Here is a 16,459-nt window from a genome sequence, read left to right as displayed (position 1 = left end):
CTAACAGAGGCGGGGGTGTTTGTGAAAATAACGGGGACAGAGCTGCTGTCAGACATCAGCTGTGCAGCGTCATCACAAACGGACGTCGCTTCAGGTGACGCTCCGGAGTAAAGGACGTCCCATTGCTCTTAAAACTCATTTCCCTGCTTCTCGTGGTTTCCTTGCGTCTCTCCATGCTTCCCTGGTGGGAGGGACTAAAGCGGGAAACGACGCAAGTGAGGGACGCAAGGATTCCATTTAACCGACCTGAGATGCAGCCACAGAGCTCTACCAACCCCTTCCTTTAAAAAGCCTATTTGAATCCAACCCCCAAATAGAGCACTTTGTGAACCAAATTTGCTAATTGCATTTTATTTTCTAATAGCAAACATTTTCTAATATTTTCCAAACATTTTGAAGTTATGTAATATCTTCTCTTGCTATTTTTGTTGTAAGTTATTGACATACTTCCTAACTTATCAGAGAAGCCTTATTATGTCCTCATCTGTTTGTGTTTCCTAAGTGTAACTCCCCAAATCTCCGGTATGTGTTCCGTTCCTGCTTCAAGTAGCACTTTTCAGCTAATAGCCATAGTGAGAATGTCATTTGATGTAAAACATTGACTTAGAATGAGCAATATAAGGTTCTGGATCTTAACTGAAAACACTGCTAGCAGGTGAAAAGTTTACTTTGCTTTAAGTCACTCATGTACATGTTACCATCATGTAAACAGTCTCTGTGGATTAAATGTATTCATGATGAATAGAATAACTTTGTATGTATTGCCCAGAAAGCTGCCTTCTCCATGAGTGTTGCACCTAATGCCTTCTGTGCACCTCTGTTGCACAGCATGTTACTCACACAAATGTCTCTTTGTGCATTTTACTTTGTATATCTTGACTTTGTTTGCATCCAGTAAACGTGCAATAATACCATATCCTCTACTGTATGTTTTTCATCATCTAAAACGTGTGACGGCTCACTTTCCCTGCTTCCTGTTGTATTACCCATGACTCCTTCTCCTTTCCTCTTAGCCCAATTCAAGACCTGTTGTAGTCCAAAAATATCTGAGCCAGTGTCAGAACCGAATCTCCTGAGTAAAGGATTGGTTAAATCTAGTGGAAAAAAATCCCCCTCATCATCATGACGGCAACATAACCCGCAGATGGTGTTGGTTTTTTGATCCAGCAAGACTTCTTAGTCAATCAGCTTTTGAGCGAAACCCCACTTACATAGACTAAATTATGTATCCTTTTTACAGGTGTTGTGTAATAGAAGCTTCGAATGAAGAACCAAGCAAAATCTTGTCCAAACTGAACGGGTTTACTTTATATTAATTCAACAGTTTCCAACAAGAACTGTGGAAGACGGAGAAAATGCACTCGACATACTCATATTCATTTCTATATCAAAACAGGAAGGAGCAAAAGCAGGACACATACTTGCACTTCAAAATAAAAGCATTTCCTGTTTTACCTTCAACATTTTACCCTTAACTTCTGTCAAGAAGCAAATAAACAAATGTTTTTACTGCCTTAAATAAAAGAAGTTACAACAACAGGTTCATGCCCAAGAATAGTTAAACGTTAAAGTATTGGATTCAGTTTCCAAAAAGTGTTCGCTCCTGTCTCTTAAACTTTAGGACCCTTCCTGAAAAGTCCTGGCTGCTCTGAAAGCAGTGTTTGGAGATACTCCGATATTCCCTAATGTATGAGTTTTTCTTTATATGTCCTCTTTAAGATCAAGAAACTCCAAGAACATTTCTAATTGATGGTTACTTTCTCTAGAAAGACTAAACCTTACAGTAAACAATGGCCTCATGTGCTAATAAGGCATCTTTTTTGACCCATCTGATATTGGAATTGTTGAACAGCTTTAATGTGCTCGCACTACATTGATCTTCATCTCTCTCTTCTCGTATGCCTGCAGACTTATTGCCTAATTCTCGTAGTAACTTGCAACATCCTCCAGGGACAGTAACATAGAGTGATGGAGTTCTGGATAAGGACATTTGTTATTGTTGTGAAGCTGATAAATTAGCAAAGTTTGAGAAAACCACATTTGGTGTAAACCCAACTGGCCCCGTGGAAAATGCTGAGCCTGGGAACCCCCGAGTGGAAGAGGCAGGGAGCACAAGGGCCAAGGGACAAGAGGGATATCAATACAAAGAAGTTCTAGAAAAGATGGACAGGGTTACTTTCTGAGAACGTCTTGGGCGGGATTAAATATATCCTGCAAACAGGGTTCAAAGTATGATTCTCTTTTCAGCATAGAACATTTTTAAACAACATTTTGGCTCTCCTGGGACAGCTGAGCTCTCTTTTAACCAGATGAACGAGAGAAATATATGTCTATTGAATGACTACAAATGCTTGTAAATAAAGTTTTGGTTTCTTTCCTGAGCACTAACATGCTATCACATGAGGTCTCTAGATGGCACTGTCTTCCTATCAAGTATGGCATACATTTGTCTCCCAGTATCTCCTTTCATTACCCTCTCATCCCTTTTATTTGTATTTCTTAACCATCTCTGCTTTTTCCTCTCTTTATTTTGTTTCCTACATCTTAGTTTCTTTATTTCTCTTCTCAGTCAGCTATCTTGAGTTTGCTTCAGAGGATACAGCCAAGGACCTCAGCATGTGTCCTCAAGAGCCTCATCCTTTCAGAACTCATTGAAGCGAGTCTTTCATTAACGGAACACAGAGAGAATGAGCCCCTTTGCATCAGTGCAGAGTGAAGCAGAGATTGGACAGTTTGGTAAACCACAGTCTTCCTGTGGGGAGCTTTCATTACCAGATACCTCTTTCAAGTCAAAGCTTATTTTATGTTACAATGTATTTAGGAAGGCCTCCTGCTACATTCACCATGGATATATTCATTAGAGAATAAGAGAGTTTTATTCCATAGTAAGAAAACTGCAGAAAACCTGAGAGGCAAGTGAGAAAAACAATAATAGTGATCAATTTTCAAGTCTGAAATAATCTGTTTTCGGTCCTGTCTGTATAAATCAAGAACAAATGGAAAATGTTTCAAATTTCCTTGAAAATAATCGAACAACTAAAGTTATTTGCAATCAAAGAAAAACTAATCTGGTAAAAGTTTTTTTACTTCAGAGTATCACTATGAGTCCGGAAATAGCTGATTTGTGTTGTTCATTCCAAACTTTATATGCACCGCAAACTGCAATCAAAATCTCAACAGCCTCTGCTAATATCACCACAGTGTTCCGCTTCAACTGGGGACCAGCATGCAAAGGGATGTTAAACTCAGTGAGAGTGCTTCATGGAGGCCCTGAGACACCAAACTGACACCAAAGAACACGTCCCGACGAACCCGATTGTTGTGTCGCCTTTATATACAGTCTATGGTCGCCTCACATCTCCTGCGTCTTTGCCAAAAAGTCGCACTGGAACACACCGCAAAGACTTCAGCCGACGGCCAAGTAGCACGTACGCACTGCGCATGCGTGAGTGGCAATAACTCTCCTTACCAGCAGGCGGCGGTAGTGTGTATTCTTAATTCAAAAGAGGCAACCGGAAAACAGACTGCGTGATATACAAACAACAAATAGCGTGCGTTCCATTTTCACTCTCGTCCGTGACTGTTTGACTGTTTCACATAACGACTTATAATCGAAAACATGTTTAGTGGAAAATGAAAAATAATAGCCGTCTGTGTATGCCTTCTTCACTTCCGTTTCGCTTCTCATGCACTGATTCGCTAAGCTGAACAGCCAATCAGAGTGATTTCTTTTGCCGACAGCCTCCCGATTCAACATGAGCGGAAGGTGTCGGCACGGACGAAAAGACACGACAGTGCTGGACACACCAATCTGAGAAGGGGACAGGACGCTCATCGACGGCCGAAATCGGCCCGGTGTGTCCGGGCCTTTAGACGTGGATTAAAGGTTCTTTCCATGCATCTGGTAAATCGCTGGTAAATCGCTTTCAAATGTAGCTGGTTTGTGTGTGTGTGTGCGTGCATATGAATATTGAAGTGGTGTTTGCTTAAAAATATATAGATCCTGTTTGTGTTGAAGAGAGTGAAAGTCATGTTTGTTTACATCAAAAATCACCTGTAGGTTGTTAAGTAGTTCCACCACAATTACTTTGTGTCTGCTTCATTGTCAGGCGGCCTGGGCTCCTGCACTTGCACTGCAGAGTAGCCTGTTACCACATTTGGTAATTGCCACACGCTTTAATTTGAATGATCTCATTCCTCAGGCGTTCCGGAACTCTTAGTTTCCTCCAATGACCACATCACTGCGTGTTTACTGCCACCACACGCATGCAAACAGGTACTCTAAACCAAGGCAATTTTGGGATTTATCTAGCTCAGTTTTTTCAATTTCCTTTTTAATTTTTGTCTTCAACACACAGGAAGGACAGGGGAATTTGTCCAAACATTAAGCAGTTTAACATGACTCACAGAGATGACAGTTGGGTTTGTCGTCCAAGAAAAGCAGCCTTTTCCGTTTGAGCTCATGTCAGATCAATTAAACAGGAAAGCTTGGGTGTGGATGAAGTTCTCACAGCACATGTGGATCACAACTGCACGTGAAGAAGCCCTTTACCTCTTTTAAGGCCGTCTTTAGCGCAACACACAAGGAATTCCTGCAGCTTTATTGATATAATTAATGAGTATATGGTTGGAAGTATTGAAAGAATCTTAACCTATAAAAGTGTGATAATTAAAAACCTCAGAGGGGGTTAATGACGCTTAATTTGACTGTTTTCCAAAGGAGCCGGTAGTCGTGAAATGTGGCAAGGCCCAGGAAGGATGTCAAGTCATTGCTTCTGTAATTACTGTCACAGTCTGTAACTTTGCTCTTAATTAGTTCCCTCTCATTTAAGTACTGCAGTGTTTTTAGCAGGGCCTGACTTTCAAGAACAATTTATCGGTAGTAACTTAAAAGGGGGTCTCTTGGACAAAAAAAGGCAGATTGCATTAAACCAGGGATCGCAACCAGTGGCACACTAGGAATAAGTGTGCAAAAATATTTAAATTGTATTTTCGGATCCTGAACGAGACCGCCGCCAGAGCACGTCTCCCACTGCAGAAGGAAGCCATGCACGCAACGCAGCACAGAAGGATAACTTCTAGGCCCCGCTCTCTTTGGCCCGGACACACCAATCTGACAACAAAGAACTGACACAGACAGACCCCGACTGTTGCGTCGCCTCACGTCTCCTGCGTCTTGGCCATGTGTCGCACTGGAACACACCGCAAAGACTTCAGCCGACGGCCAAGAAGCACGTACGAACTGCGCATGCGTGAGTGGCAATAACTCTCCTTACCAGCAGGCGGCGGTAGTGTGTATTCGTCATTCAAAAGAGGCAACAACCGGAAGACAGACTGCGTGATAACCGAGAGAAGAAGAACAGACTGCGTGATATAAACAAACAAGAAATAGCGTGTGCGTTCCATTTTCACTCTACAACGAGAAGCTCATGGGGCTTTCCCGAACCTGTGTCGAGAGCTGGAGTTAAATTAAATCTTAGATTTGCCTTCTGAGGCTGCCCGCCGATTCTTGAATCGGCGGGTTTTCCGGCCGAAAAGGCGTCGGCCCGGCTGAAAAGACCCGACGGTGCGGGACACACCAATCTGAGTAGGGCGTGTCGACGCTCATCGTCGGCCTGACGCCCACCGACGCCGATGATCGGCCTGGTGTGTCCGTGCCTTTACTCCAGTCGACTTTTTGCTGCTTTCCTCCATGATGGTGAAACGATCAGGGGTGTAGCGCACTTCACATATTGCAGTATAAGGAGCTGTACATGCCGCAGTTTTTGCGTGGCTGTGTCTTTAGTTGAAAGCCCAGTGGCGATCTGCTCATCTGTCATCGAAAATAATATGCTACACAGGGGCAGACTGGCCAACTGTGTGTTCTGGAGAATCACAGTACGTCCGGTCGTCAGGGAACCGAGCCGGTCGCCAGCAGGCTGTTGACGACCGGGCTCAGTTCGCTGACGGCCGGCACCGCCCTTTATTTATTTAACTGTGTTTAAACTGCATCATGTAAGTTGCGCTGACAAGCGACAGAGGTCCACAGCTTCCCCGCAGCGAGGCTCCCCCCGCCCTCCAGTTGACAGTCCACGAGCCCCCCCCCCCCGTTTACAGTTCACGACCGTCGGCACATTAATCAGATTTTATTTTTTAAATGGCACTTCATATCAAAAAGGTTGCCGACCCCTGCATTAAACTATGTTCTATATTCACTCATTAGCAGTGATGATGGGAAAGTGGTCTGTGTGCCTGGTGTAAAAAACAGACTCTTTATGATTGTCTGGCTCTGTTCTCGCTGGCCTGTTGTAATATTTCACTGGGGGCATCGCTAATTAGGCTTCATGAAGCATCATTAGCTTATTGCTGGAATCAGAGCTTGATGGAAAATGTGCTGATTCAACACCTAATCACGCAGTTAAGGATGAAACATGATAGTGAGACATTTGATGTTTGAAAAATAATATATTACTGCCTTCATGCTTCTAAATGTTATGTATATTTATCCACGCTAGCTGTAAAGCTTTATGGTAAAGTCAGTCTGTCAGTCGGTCGTCCGCCTGCCTGTCCACCACCTGGTCAAAATCCAAAAGGTCCAGGTTATTATGTAATTTGATACATTCCTTTCGGAAAAAATGTTTCAATACGTTTGCTGATTCAATGTCACTTCACCGTGTCACATTATCCTGTACTTAGTTTTATAACCAAATATCTGCTTAACTAGGCCTAATAGCCGCGTTCACACCAAGTACTTTCCTGTACTTAGTTCCGGCACTAAGAGCCCCGGCGCTTTTAACCCCAGGGCACTTAGTACAGATCGCGTTCACACCGGAGTACTTTTCCCTGAGGGAAGATTACGCAAATGAGCCGCTGACGTCACTTCTTCTTCTTCTGCTTTGGCTTTACTGGCAGGCCACAAACCACTTCACGGCGAGTACAGTAGGTGGCGGTATGCACCTTAAAGTTGTTTGCAATCCGCTGCAAAACAAGAGAAGAAGAAGAAAAACTTCCCGCGTATACTACGACGCCCACCCACTCGCTGTACATTAGGCGTCTGTTGTTTACCTTCCGACCTCAGACATGATGGAGATGGAGTCGACTGAAGTTGTGCTGTTTGTGCTCATGTTATACAGCTTTGTAACTGAGTTAATGCAGCCTGAGCAACTTGCGTACAATAACAAAACAAGCCGAGCACGAGTGGTGGTGGAGAACGCTTTTGGCAGACTGAAGGGCAGGTGGCGGTGCTTGATGAAAAGAAACGACTGCAAGATGGACAAGATCACAATTCCAGGTGGCAGCATGTTGCATATTACATAACCTTTGTGAAAGTAATGAGTACAGGGACGAATGGACTGCCTTACCGGCGACCCAGCTTTATGAGGCATCTGAACAGCGTGTAAATTGTAAACATTTTGACAATAAAGATGATCTTTTGTACAGTGCTTTTGTTTCTCTTTTATTTTCCAGTCAAGACAGGCAACATTACAATAGTGTACAGTGTGGCAATATAATAACAATAAACTGTGCCAGGTGTGTTGTATGCACAGTAAATAGGCTCAGCAGCAAACCCACCATTATTATTTATCTTCCTGAGACCCACTGCATCCGTCTGCCATAAACATACATGTTAGTTTCGGCCCATAGTGGACTCCATTTTGTGTTGTGTAAAATGGGGGGGGGAATTAAAAGTTTGCAAATCCCCATGTCCTCCTCAGAGGACAATCATAAAAACATTTAGTTTTAGGTCAAATAATATTTAAAATGATATAAATTATCATATTTGTGTATGTGCCCCTGCCATTCCTCCACAAGGTTGCAACATTGATGATAAATAAATGACAAATAAAGCTTTGCCAGTTTATAACCGATGAAACATGATGGTATCAGAATAATCACTTACATGTGATGTATAGGATGCTACGGTCACTAAAGATAAAGTGTCAGGAGAAATAAGCAAGCAACAGGATCTGTTTAACAGTAAATAGAAGTTCACATTTTTAATGTAAATAAAATAGAAGTTCTACATGTAAATTAACATTATCAATATAAAATAAAGTGTCAGTTGTATCAAGACTATATAATAACAGTAATAACAATAATATAAAATGAACTGGTGAGCATCTTGTCCTCCGTTTCCTGGGCCTTGGTGAACAGCACCATCTGATCCCCGTGCATCGACTCTTTCACCACGGCATGCCGGTCCTCCAACGCCTGGGCGGTGTCAAAGAAATTCGCATCCCGTGTCCGCTTTCCTAAGAGGGGAAAATAAGCAAGATACAAGATCTGTTTAGTCGCCATGTAGTTTTACAACATACTAGGAATGTTTTTTTGGTATTTTCACAAATAGAATTAAGGTTTCACAAATCTGAAACTGTGTTATAAAGAATCTTTTGACTCTCTGGGATAATCCAGTCCAGATTTGATGAGTCTAGGTATAGTGGTTTTAGATCAGGACCTGGTCTAATGTGGTCTACATGTAAAAAAGCACTGAAATCTCCCTTCTTTGTATTTTTACAAATAGAATTAAGGTTTCACAAATCTGAAACTGTGTTATAAAGAATGTTTAGACCCTCTGGGATAATCCAGTCCAGATTTGATGAGTCTAGGTATAGTGGTTTTAGATCAGGACCTGGTCTAATGTGGCCAGGATGCGAAAAAGCACTAAAATCTCTCTTTTTTGTATTTTCACAAATAGAATTAAAGGTTTCACAAATCTGAAACTGTGTTATAAAGAATGTTTAGCCTCTCTGGGATAATCCAGTCCAAATAAATCGGCTATGCAGCGATTTAAGAGGTTCAAACACGGAGGATTGTTCCTTTTTGAAGAGTGCTTCATGTATGCTTGAACTTTGTTTAATGTTGTTGAGGCAAGTTAAACATAAAATATGATGAATATTATGAAATAAACATGATTGTGAACATCAGTTCGATGCGTAACGTTCTTTCAAGACAAAGTTACAGTGTGTGTACCTTTGCGTTTGGTTGCTGGTAAGGAGGACGACCAAGCGCTTTGATCTAGAATGCAAAGCTCGCTTGTTTCCAATCCCGAGAGTTGTCCATCCTCGCCTGAAACAGACGATTAGTGCCATGAGTTAGTGAAGCAAATTACAGAAACACTGCACAGTTATTCACAAGTCAAAACGTTTTCATAGCGGCCGAGAATATCTAGCTAGCTAGATGTAGCTAGCTCGGGGCCGGTGTTAGCCTATTCAGCCTAGCATGGCTAGCTTGATCTACTGAGCAAATAAAAGTACATCTGAGACCATTATTGTGCAGATTAAAACCCCAGTGCATGTAGTTGATTTTACCTTCGTCGTGGTAGTCATCGTTGGCCACTGAATCCGCCGTTTGTAGCCCTGAGTTTCTTCATTTTTAGCCGGCTGTGCACGATTCCCAGGTCGAGTGAAAGCTACTGAACTGGCTTCAGTAGCATTCCCTGGGTCGCGTCCTCGGCGTAGATCTCCAGAAGCGCCGACACCTCCTCATCATTTCTTGATGCTTGCCATAACTGCTTTCAAAAACAAACCCAACGCTCCGTTGGTGCGTTGGGTTTTTGTAGCGAGGAAAAACAATGGCGTCTCCACACAACATTTTCACAGTTGTACGGGCGTGGTTTGCAATTCGCCCAGCCAATCAGCACTGGGGCACTTTTCACCCACAGAAAAGTACGCTCTCCCAGCGGGCTCTAAAAATGGGGGTAAAAGTACCCGAGATGAAGTATGATTTTTGGTGTGAACGCGACATAAGGGGTACTCACGGAACTAAACGCGAAAAGTACGGTGAAAAGTACTCCGGTGTGAACGCGGCTAATGACATTCCCACTAGCCTCAGCAGCACTTTCCGTTTACTGCCAATTAGCTAAGTGCCATGCTAAACTAAGTTTGGAACATTGGAAACATCATATCTGCTACATGTAAGCACTGTCTTTGTTAACAAGCTAGCATGTTGATGTTAGCTCTAAAACACATTTTGCTAGCTCTGACAAATACTCTGTGTCTCAAAACAGATACTTACGTTATTTAACTTCAATGTAGTACACTATGCTGTATAGTACTTTATTGCGTGTTGTCAATTTTGGACGGTTATGAGTACACCATTCTAGAAGGCTACTTTGTATTGTGCGGTATACTAGCAAGTGTAAGAATGGAAGAACTCGGCACTGAGCTAGTCCTGTTATTTGAATGTTAAAATATGCTGCAATGTTAAGTTAGTATAGGTGCAGACGTGCAGCTGTGTGAAGTAACTACGTAGATTTACTCAAGTACTGTACTTCAGTACAATTTTGAGGGACTTGTACTTTACTTGAGTATTTCCTTTTTTTTGCTACTTTGGACTTCTGCCCCACTTCAGAGGTTAATCTTGTACTTTTACTCCCCTATATTTACATAGTAGCCTACCTTTAGTTACTTTGCAGATTTGGATTAATAATGGGAAATATAATCAACTCTTAAGGCCCGGACACACCAAGCTGACACCAAATAACTGACACAGACGGACCCCCGACTGTTGTGTCGCCTCGCGTCTCCTGCGTCTTGGCCATGTGTCGCACTGGAACACACCGCAAAGACTTCAGCCGACGGCCAAGAAGCACGTACGAACTGCGCATGCGTGAGTGGCAATAACTCTCCTTACCAGCAGGTGGCGTCAGTGTGTATTCGTCATTCAAAAGAGGCAACAACTGGAAGACAGACTGCGTGATAACCGAGAGAAGAAGAACAGATTGCGTGATATAAACAAACAACAAATAGCGTGTGCGTTCCATTTTCACTCTACAACGAGAAGCTCATGGGGCTTTCCCGAACCTTTGTCGAGAGCTGGAGTTAAATGAAATCTCAGATTTGCCTTCGTAATAGTTTGTTTGGGTCCCTCACTTCCGTTTCGCTTCTCATGCACTGATTCGCTAGCTGAACAGCCAATCAGAGTGATTTCTTTTGCCGACAGCCTTTGGCCGACTGCGGCCGAAAAGGTGTCGGCACGGCTGAAAAGACACGACGGTGCGGGACACACCAATCTGAGTAGGGCGTGTCGACGCTCATCGTCGGCCTGACGCCCATCGACGGCCAAAATCGGCTTGGTGTGTCCGGGCCTTTAAATCAGACTTTAGTTCCACCAGTAAATTCACAAGCTGCCCTGCATTATACAAAGTCATTAAAACTAGCTGCACCTTTACCAGCTTTGACAACACTTTAATGCATCGATAATTATAATAAAATATATTTATATATATTATTCTGAAATGGGCCAATCTACATAATGAGAACTTTACCTTTTGGTAATTTTAATGCCAATACTTTTGTACTTTTACTTGAGTAACATTTTGAATCCAGGACTTTTACTTGTAACAGAGTATTCCTGCACTCTGGTTCTTCTACTTTTACTTAAGTACAAGATCAAAGTACTTTTCGTACATCTACTTTCTATTTCAGTCTTCACTGCTGCAAAGAGTGTCTTTTTATCCACCTCTAAAATACACTGATGTTATGGATGTGCTGGCAAAATCGACTGAATGTTGCTGAGCTCTTTTTTGCTCATCAGTAGGCTGCTAACATCTTGCTTTGTAGCTGAGTTTTTTAGCCTGGGGATCACTTAATGGCAGCATGACATTGTCCATTACACCAAACTACCCATGTTTAATTACTTCCGTAGAGCCGGACCGCTCATGGGAAGGATTTTCTGCCACTGAGAATATCCCGTGGGAGGGGGCGTCTTGGATGCGGAACAAAGCAGTAGAGTTGTCATGGAAGATGAGTTGGATGGACTGTGGGTCCACCCCCCTCTTCTTCCTCCTTCTTGTCCCCCTCACTAGACAAATCAGGAACTTTTGGGCAGCTTCCCAAACCGCTGCCTGACAACAACATGGCAAGAAGAAACCCCAGCTCAACAGAAGAGGGAAGGAGAGGAAGAGTTCTTGGTGGCCACCACTGTGGGAATGTTGTAAACTGTGCTTTCCTGAGGCCTTGGGAGCCCCACTCCAGCGCTGGAACCTGCGGGCATGGAAAACGGGGCCTGCGTCCCCCGAGACAGGGGATGTCAGATGCAGAACAACATCAGTTGATCACTTGGTGTGGGGGAGATGGCAGTGACTCACTTTCTCTACTGTGCATCAAGGGCAAAGTGAAATTGACAAAGCAGACCATTTTAGTAACACAATTCTGAGAGAAAAAAGTGTTTTGAGTGAGGTACCCTGAATAAGATGCTGCACTTTACACTTTAAGGACTTTGAGACAAAATAAATTGCTACTTTAGCACATACATAACAAAATACAGTATATGATTATGATAGATTATGAGGAGGTTTCTGACTAACTTGATAAGTCCCATATTAATTTTCACACTTAAACACCCTTGGACGCAAGGCTTGATTAACAAATGTGCAAAGTGGGGGACTTCCTTGATGCCACAGGCTGTCGGTTTGGTCATAATCTTATTAATATTTATTGCAATTTGGTCAGTTGCAAATGTTTTTGTAAAATCATGATACGATTAAGCTGCATACTAAATCATAATGCCTTCTGCCTGTGTCAAATTCAAGATTTATTAGCTTAAGTATTTTAGTGGATTTTGTATGTGTAAGATATATTCGTTAAAAGGAATGTATCTAAATATTCACCATTGAGTCTCGCACATGCAAAGTTCCACAAGTATTTGTAAGAGGCCCTATTGGTGTTTAAACTGCAAAAACAACAATTGCATTACTGCAAAAAGGTAATGAATGTCACACACCATAAAGTGGGTCTGTGTCCAACTGAATTATATTAAGGTGTGTCAGTTAGTGCTATGAATCTTTGGTGAACTGTAGCGCTAGAAATGAAATAGTAACAAGTATATGATAGTCTCCCTGTATGTGTAAACAGACTTTTACTTTCACACCTGGCAACTTGTTGTGTACAGTTGTCGGATCTTGTGTTTTAGGAGGGTTGCAAAAATACTTGGATGCGTTTCTGTCGGAAAAAGGGAATTTGGACACCAGAAGATCTGACAAGCACTTATAAAGCATGCTGGGATTGGCTTTAACTCTGCTGGCCTGGGATCAAATCTCAGCTAACACTCTCTTTGTACACATGCAACCGTCTCTTTTACTTTTATGTCCTCTGAGTCACTGTCACCAGTTTTATTACATCTCGCGATAATCAACCCCTTTCTAGACTGAGCCAAGTTTGACGCACATCACATATATTTTATTTGTTATTGTAGTATAGGGATCAATGAATTGCCAGAGAAGTATACACTTAAATAAGTAAGAATATAAAATGTCATGCTGCTGAATAAGAATAGAAGCCTGCAGAGTGTGCATGTGTTTCCTTCTGCACAGGTTCAGCTGCGAGGCCACAGTGGAAACCCACATCAAATCGACCATTTCCTCTGCTGATAAGGAGCTTCCCAGATCTGCTAGAAAGAGCAAGAAGAGTTGAAAAAGACATTTAGGGAAATGGTTTTGGCCGCTGAAAAACTGAGCACTTACACGCTTCAGAAAATAAGCCCTTTAAGCTCTTGCTGAAACATATAGAATGTGGTTTTATTTATATAAGTGAAACATTCTTCAGATGGTGTGAGACATTTTCACTTGTTTCCACCTGGAGCACAAAAAAAAAGTTATAATTTGACAGATAAATCTTTTATTTAAGGTCCAAAATGTCACTTGATTTTTATTATACATGCACTTTTATAAGGGAGAGCTACTTCTGCAATGTAGCCAGTGTATTGCAGTGTTTATGTGCATGCATGTTTAACTGTAAACTAAAAAACAATGAAGAGTAATACACAGCCACAAACTCAATACAAAAAAATCCAGATGTACGTTTGTATTGGGCGGAACAAACACATGCAGGAAACAAAATGACAATGACATAACTAATTGTATAATATATACTGGAAAACTAAATAAAGATGACAAGGTCTTGATCCATTCTGGCAGTTTGCAGCTCTGGATGCAGATACAGGATGATATAATGTGTAATGGGAATAAAGAGTGTAGGCTGGGATGAGTGCAGCATTGCGTGACAGTGAAGCCAACATCCTGTCCTCAGTGAATTCCATGGAGGAGTGTGCGGCTCCTTTGGTTTCTGAGGCTTTTTCTAGAGTCCCAGCAAACAGGGGTTGGGTGTTTGTGTGTGTGGGGAGGAGAGTTACTTGATTTACGTTTCTTAAAGTCATCTCTCGTGCTGCGAAATTCCACTGAGACTAAAGTGAGAGGATATTTTAGTGTTTGGCATTAAAGAGAAAGCAGGGGCGGTGTTTTTACTGATACACAGGAACTGATGTAATAGTTTAGTTTAACCCTCTGTGATTAAACCAGAGTTTTTCTGCATTGAGATGTTGATAAATGAAATTGTTACTGCAAATGTGGATGGATAAAAACAAGGCATATAGCACTGCTATAAAACACAACCCTCTCTATTTTCCTCCATACCCAAATCTCTAAAAAAGGGGCTGCAACGGATCTGATAAAAACTGATCCAGATTTGAACACTGTCTTGACGTCAGGACGGTGGCGCTACGGCTATTGGGCCAACTCCACCAATCAGGAGGAGACAGCCACGGCCATTGCCGTTCGAAATCGCTGGAGACGCTGTAGTACATATGCCAGGCCTGTAAGTGGCGCTGTAGTCTGCCACAAAAGCAGCGAAGAAGACTTGGTTACCATGGTTACCCTTCTGTTTATTCTCCGCTGTGGCTTTCTTTCTCCCTCCCCGAGGCAAGCGTTTGTTCCCGCTGCAATGCAATCCCTCCCCGTCGAGGCAAGCACTGTAATTCTCTCCGGTTAGTCCACCAGCAGATGACAAACACCCACCTCTCCGCCTCTTCCAAGGAACAAGGGGACCGTGCGGCAGAGTTTCAGTTTGTTTCAGTTTGTTTCGCCGGTCAAGATGTCCGTTAAAGTTTAAATCTTCCGGACAAAATTAGAAAAGTGCCGGTCAAAGGTCTTCTTTGTTATTTATTGAGCTTTAAAACAAATGAATAACGACTCTATATAATAAAACACGAGGACGGAGATCTCTTTTTCTCCCCCTCTTCTGACAGCCCAGCAGCTGATCAGAGCACGGCTACCCTCTCCTGCAGGGGGGCGTGGTCAGCAGAATCAGACCCGTAGACAGCAAACAGCACAGAAATGAGGCATGGCTAAAATGCATGATCTGTTTGGTATTTTGAAAACAGAAACGTATAAATATACCTTATATAGGTATGGCCCTACAATATATCATTTAAATATAGCATGATAGGTTTCCTTTAAGTATCTGAATTGGACCCTAAAACTTAAAAAATGCCTAAATATTTCCGTCATCTTCACTAACTTTGGACATATTTCACTTGTACTTCAGTGCTTACTGAAATACAAAATCATAATCTTGGTTTTTGTATTTAATGTTTTCAGTTTTATTTTGAAATGTATTTTCTCTGTGTGTCTTGTCTTGTTTTACTTGATGTCTTTGTGTGTCTTCCCGTTGTTGTAATTTTTTGCCCTGATTCTTTCCACCTGTTTGTGAGCGCCTTGCTGCCCTTGCTCAACTCTCCAGTTGTGTCTTGTTAATATAGTTGGGACTGACTCTATATATACCTGTCTGTCCAATTGTTTTTTGTCAGTCCGTTGTCATCATATCCCAATGGATGTTTCTTCCCCGGTGTGTTTCAGCTTCCCAAGTTTTCTGTGTCTCGAATGTTCCTTGTCTCTTCATGGTTTGTCCCTAATTTTGTTTAATTACTTTCCCTCTGTTTTACCTTGCCAGCTTTTTAGTTGTGTGTTTTTGTTAACAGTTTTTGGTTTTTCATACCAGCCTCCACTTCTGTACTGCTTTTGGGTCCTGATTTCCTTACCCCAGTGAACTTTACTTTATACTCAGTAAAGTGCAAACTCCCCAAACCCATGTTGGTGAGTCCATTTTCCACTGTTCAAACATCACCAACTCTGGATTGTTTGAATCAAACCTTTAATTCATTGAGTTAATGTAAAAATATCCCAGCTTTACACCTTCAGTCTATGCTTTACAGATATTGTTTATCATAATGTTTATTCCTGCTTTTTCTCTTTGTTCGCACGCTGAAAACACCGGCAGAGGTTGGTTGGTTCTTCATGGCAGACCACTTAATTATTAGCCAAATTAAGAAAAAAACATTTGCCAAAAACATTAAAGGACTTAAGGAAAGTTGGAACTATTAATTTTAACAATGGTTTTGTTATATTAGGCATCCCAAGTGTGCCATTACGTGCAAAATAAAACCTTGGAACTGGCTGATCTAAATGGAATGCCATCAGTAATTAAACTAAATACATCTGTCCCTTGTCACTATATGACAAGTCAAAATGCTGCTGTAAAAAAAGGCCTAAATTCAGTAAACTGTCTGTTTTTCCTGTGTGCTTTTCTTTGTGTCCCCTCATTCTAGTTTGTCTTTTTATAAATAAGTAACTTAAGTAATCAAAAAGCTTTGATGAAAATGATATTACAACATTCAAACTTTAAAGAATTATGCACATTTATTGAAC

This window comes from Trematomus bernacchii, unplaced genomic scaffold, assembly GCF_902827165.1.
Source record: "Trematomus bernacchii unplaced genomic scaffold, fTreBer1.1, whole genome shotgun sequence".
Taxonomy (NCBI): Eukaryota; Metazoa; Chordata; class Actinopteri; order Perciformes; family Nototheniidae; genus Trematomus; species Trematomus bernacchii.
Note: the sequence above shows the minus strand (reverse complement) of the source record.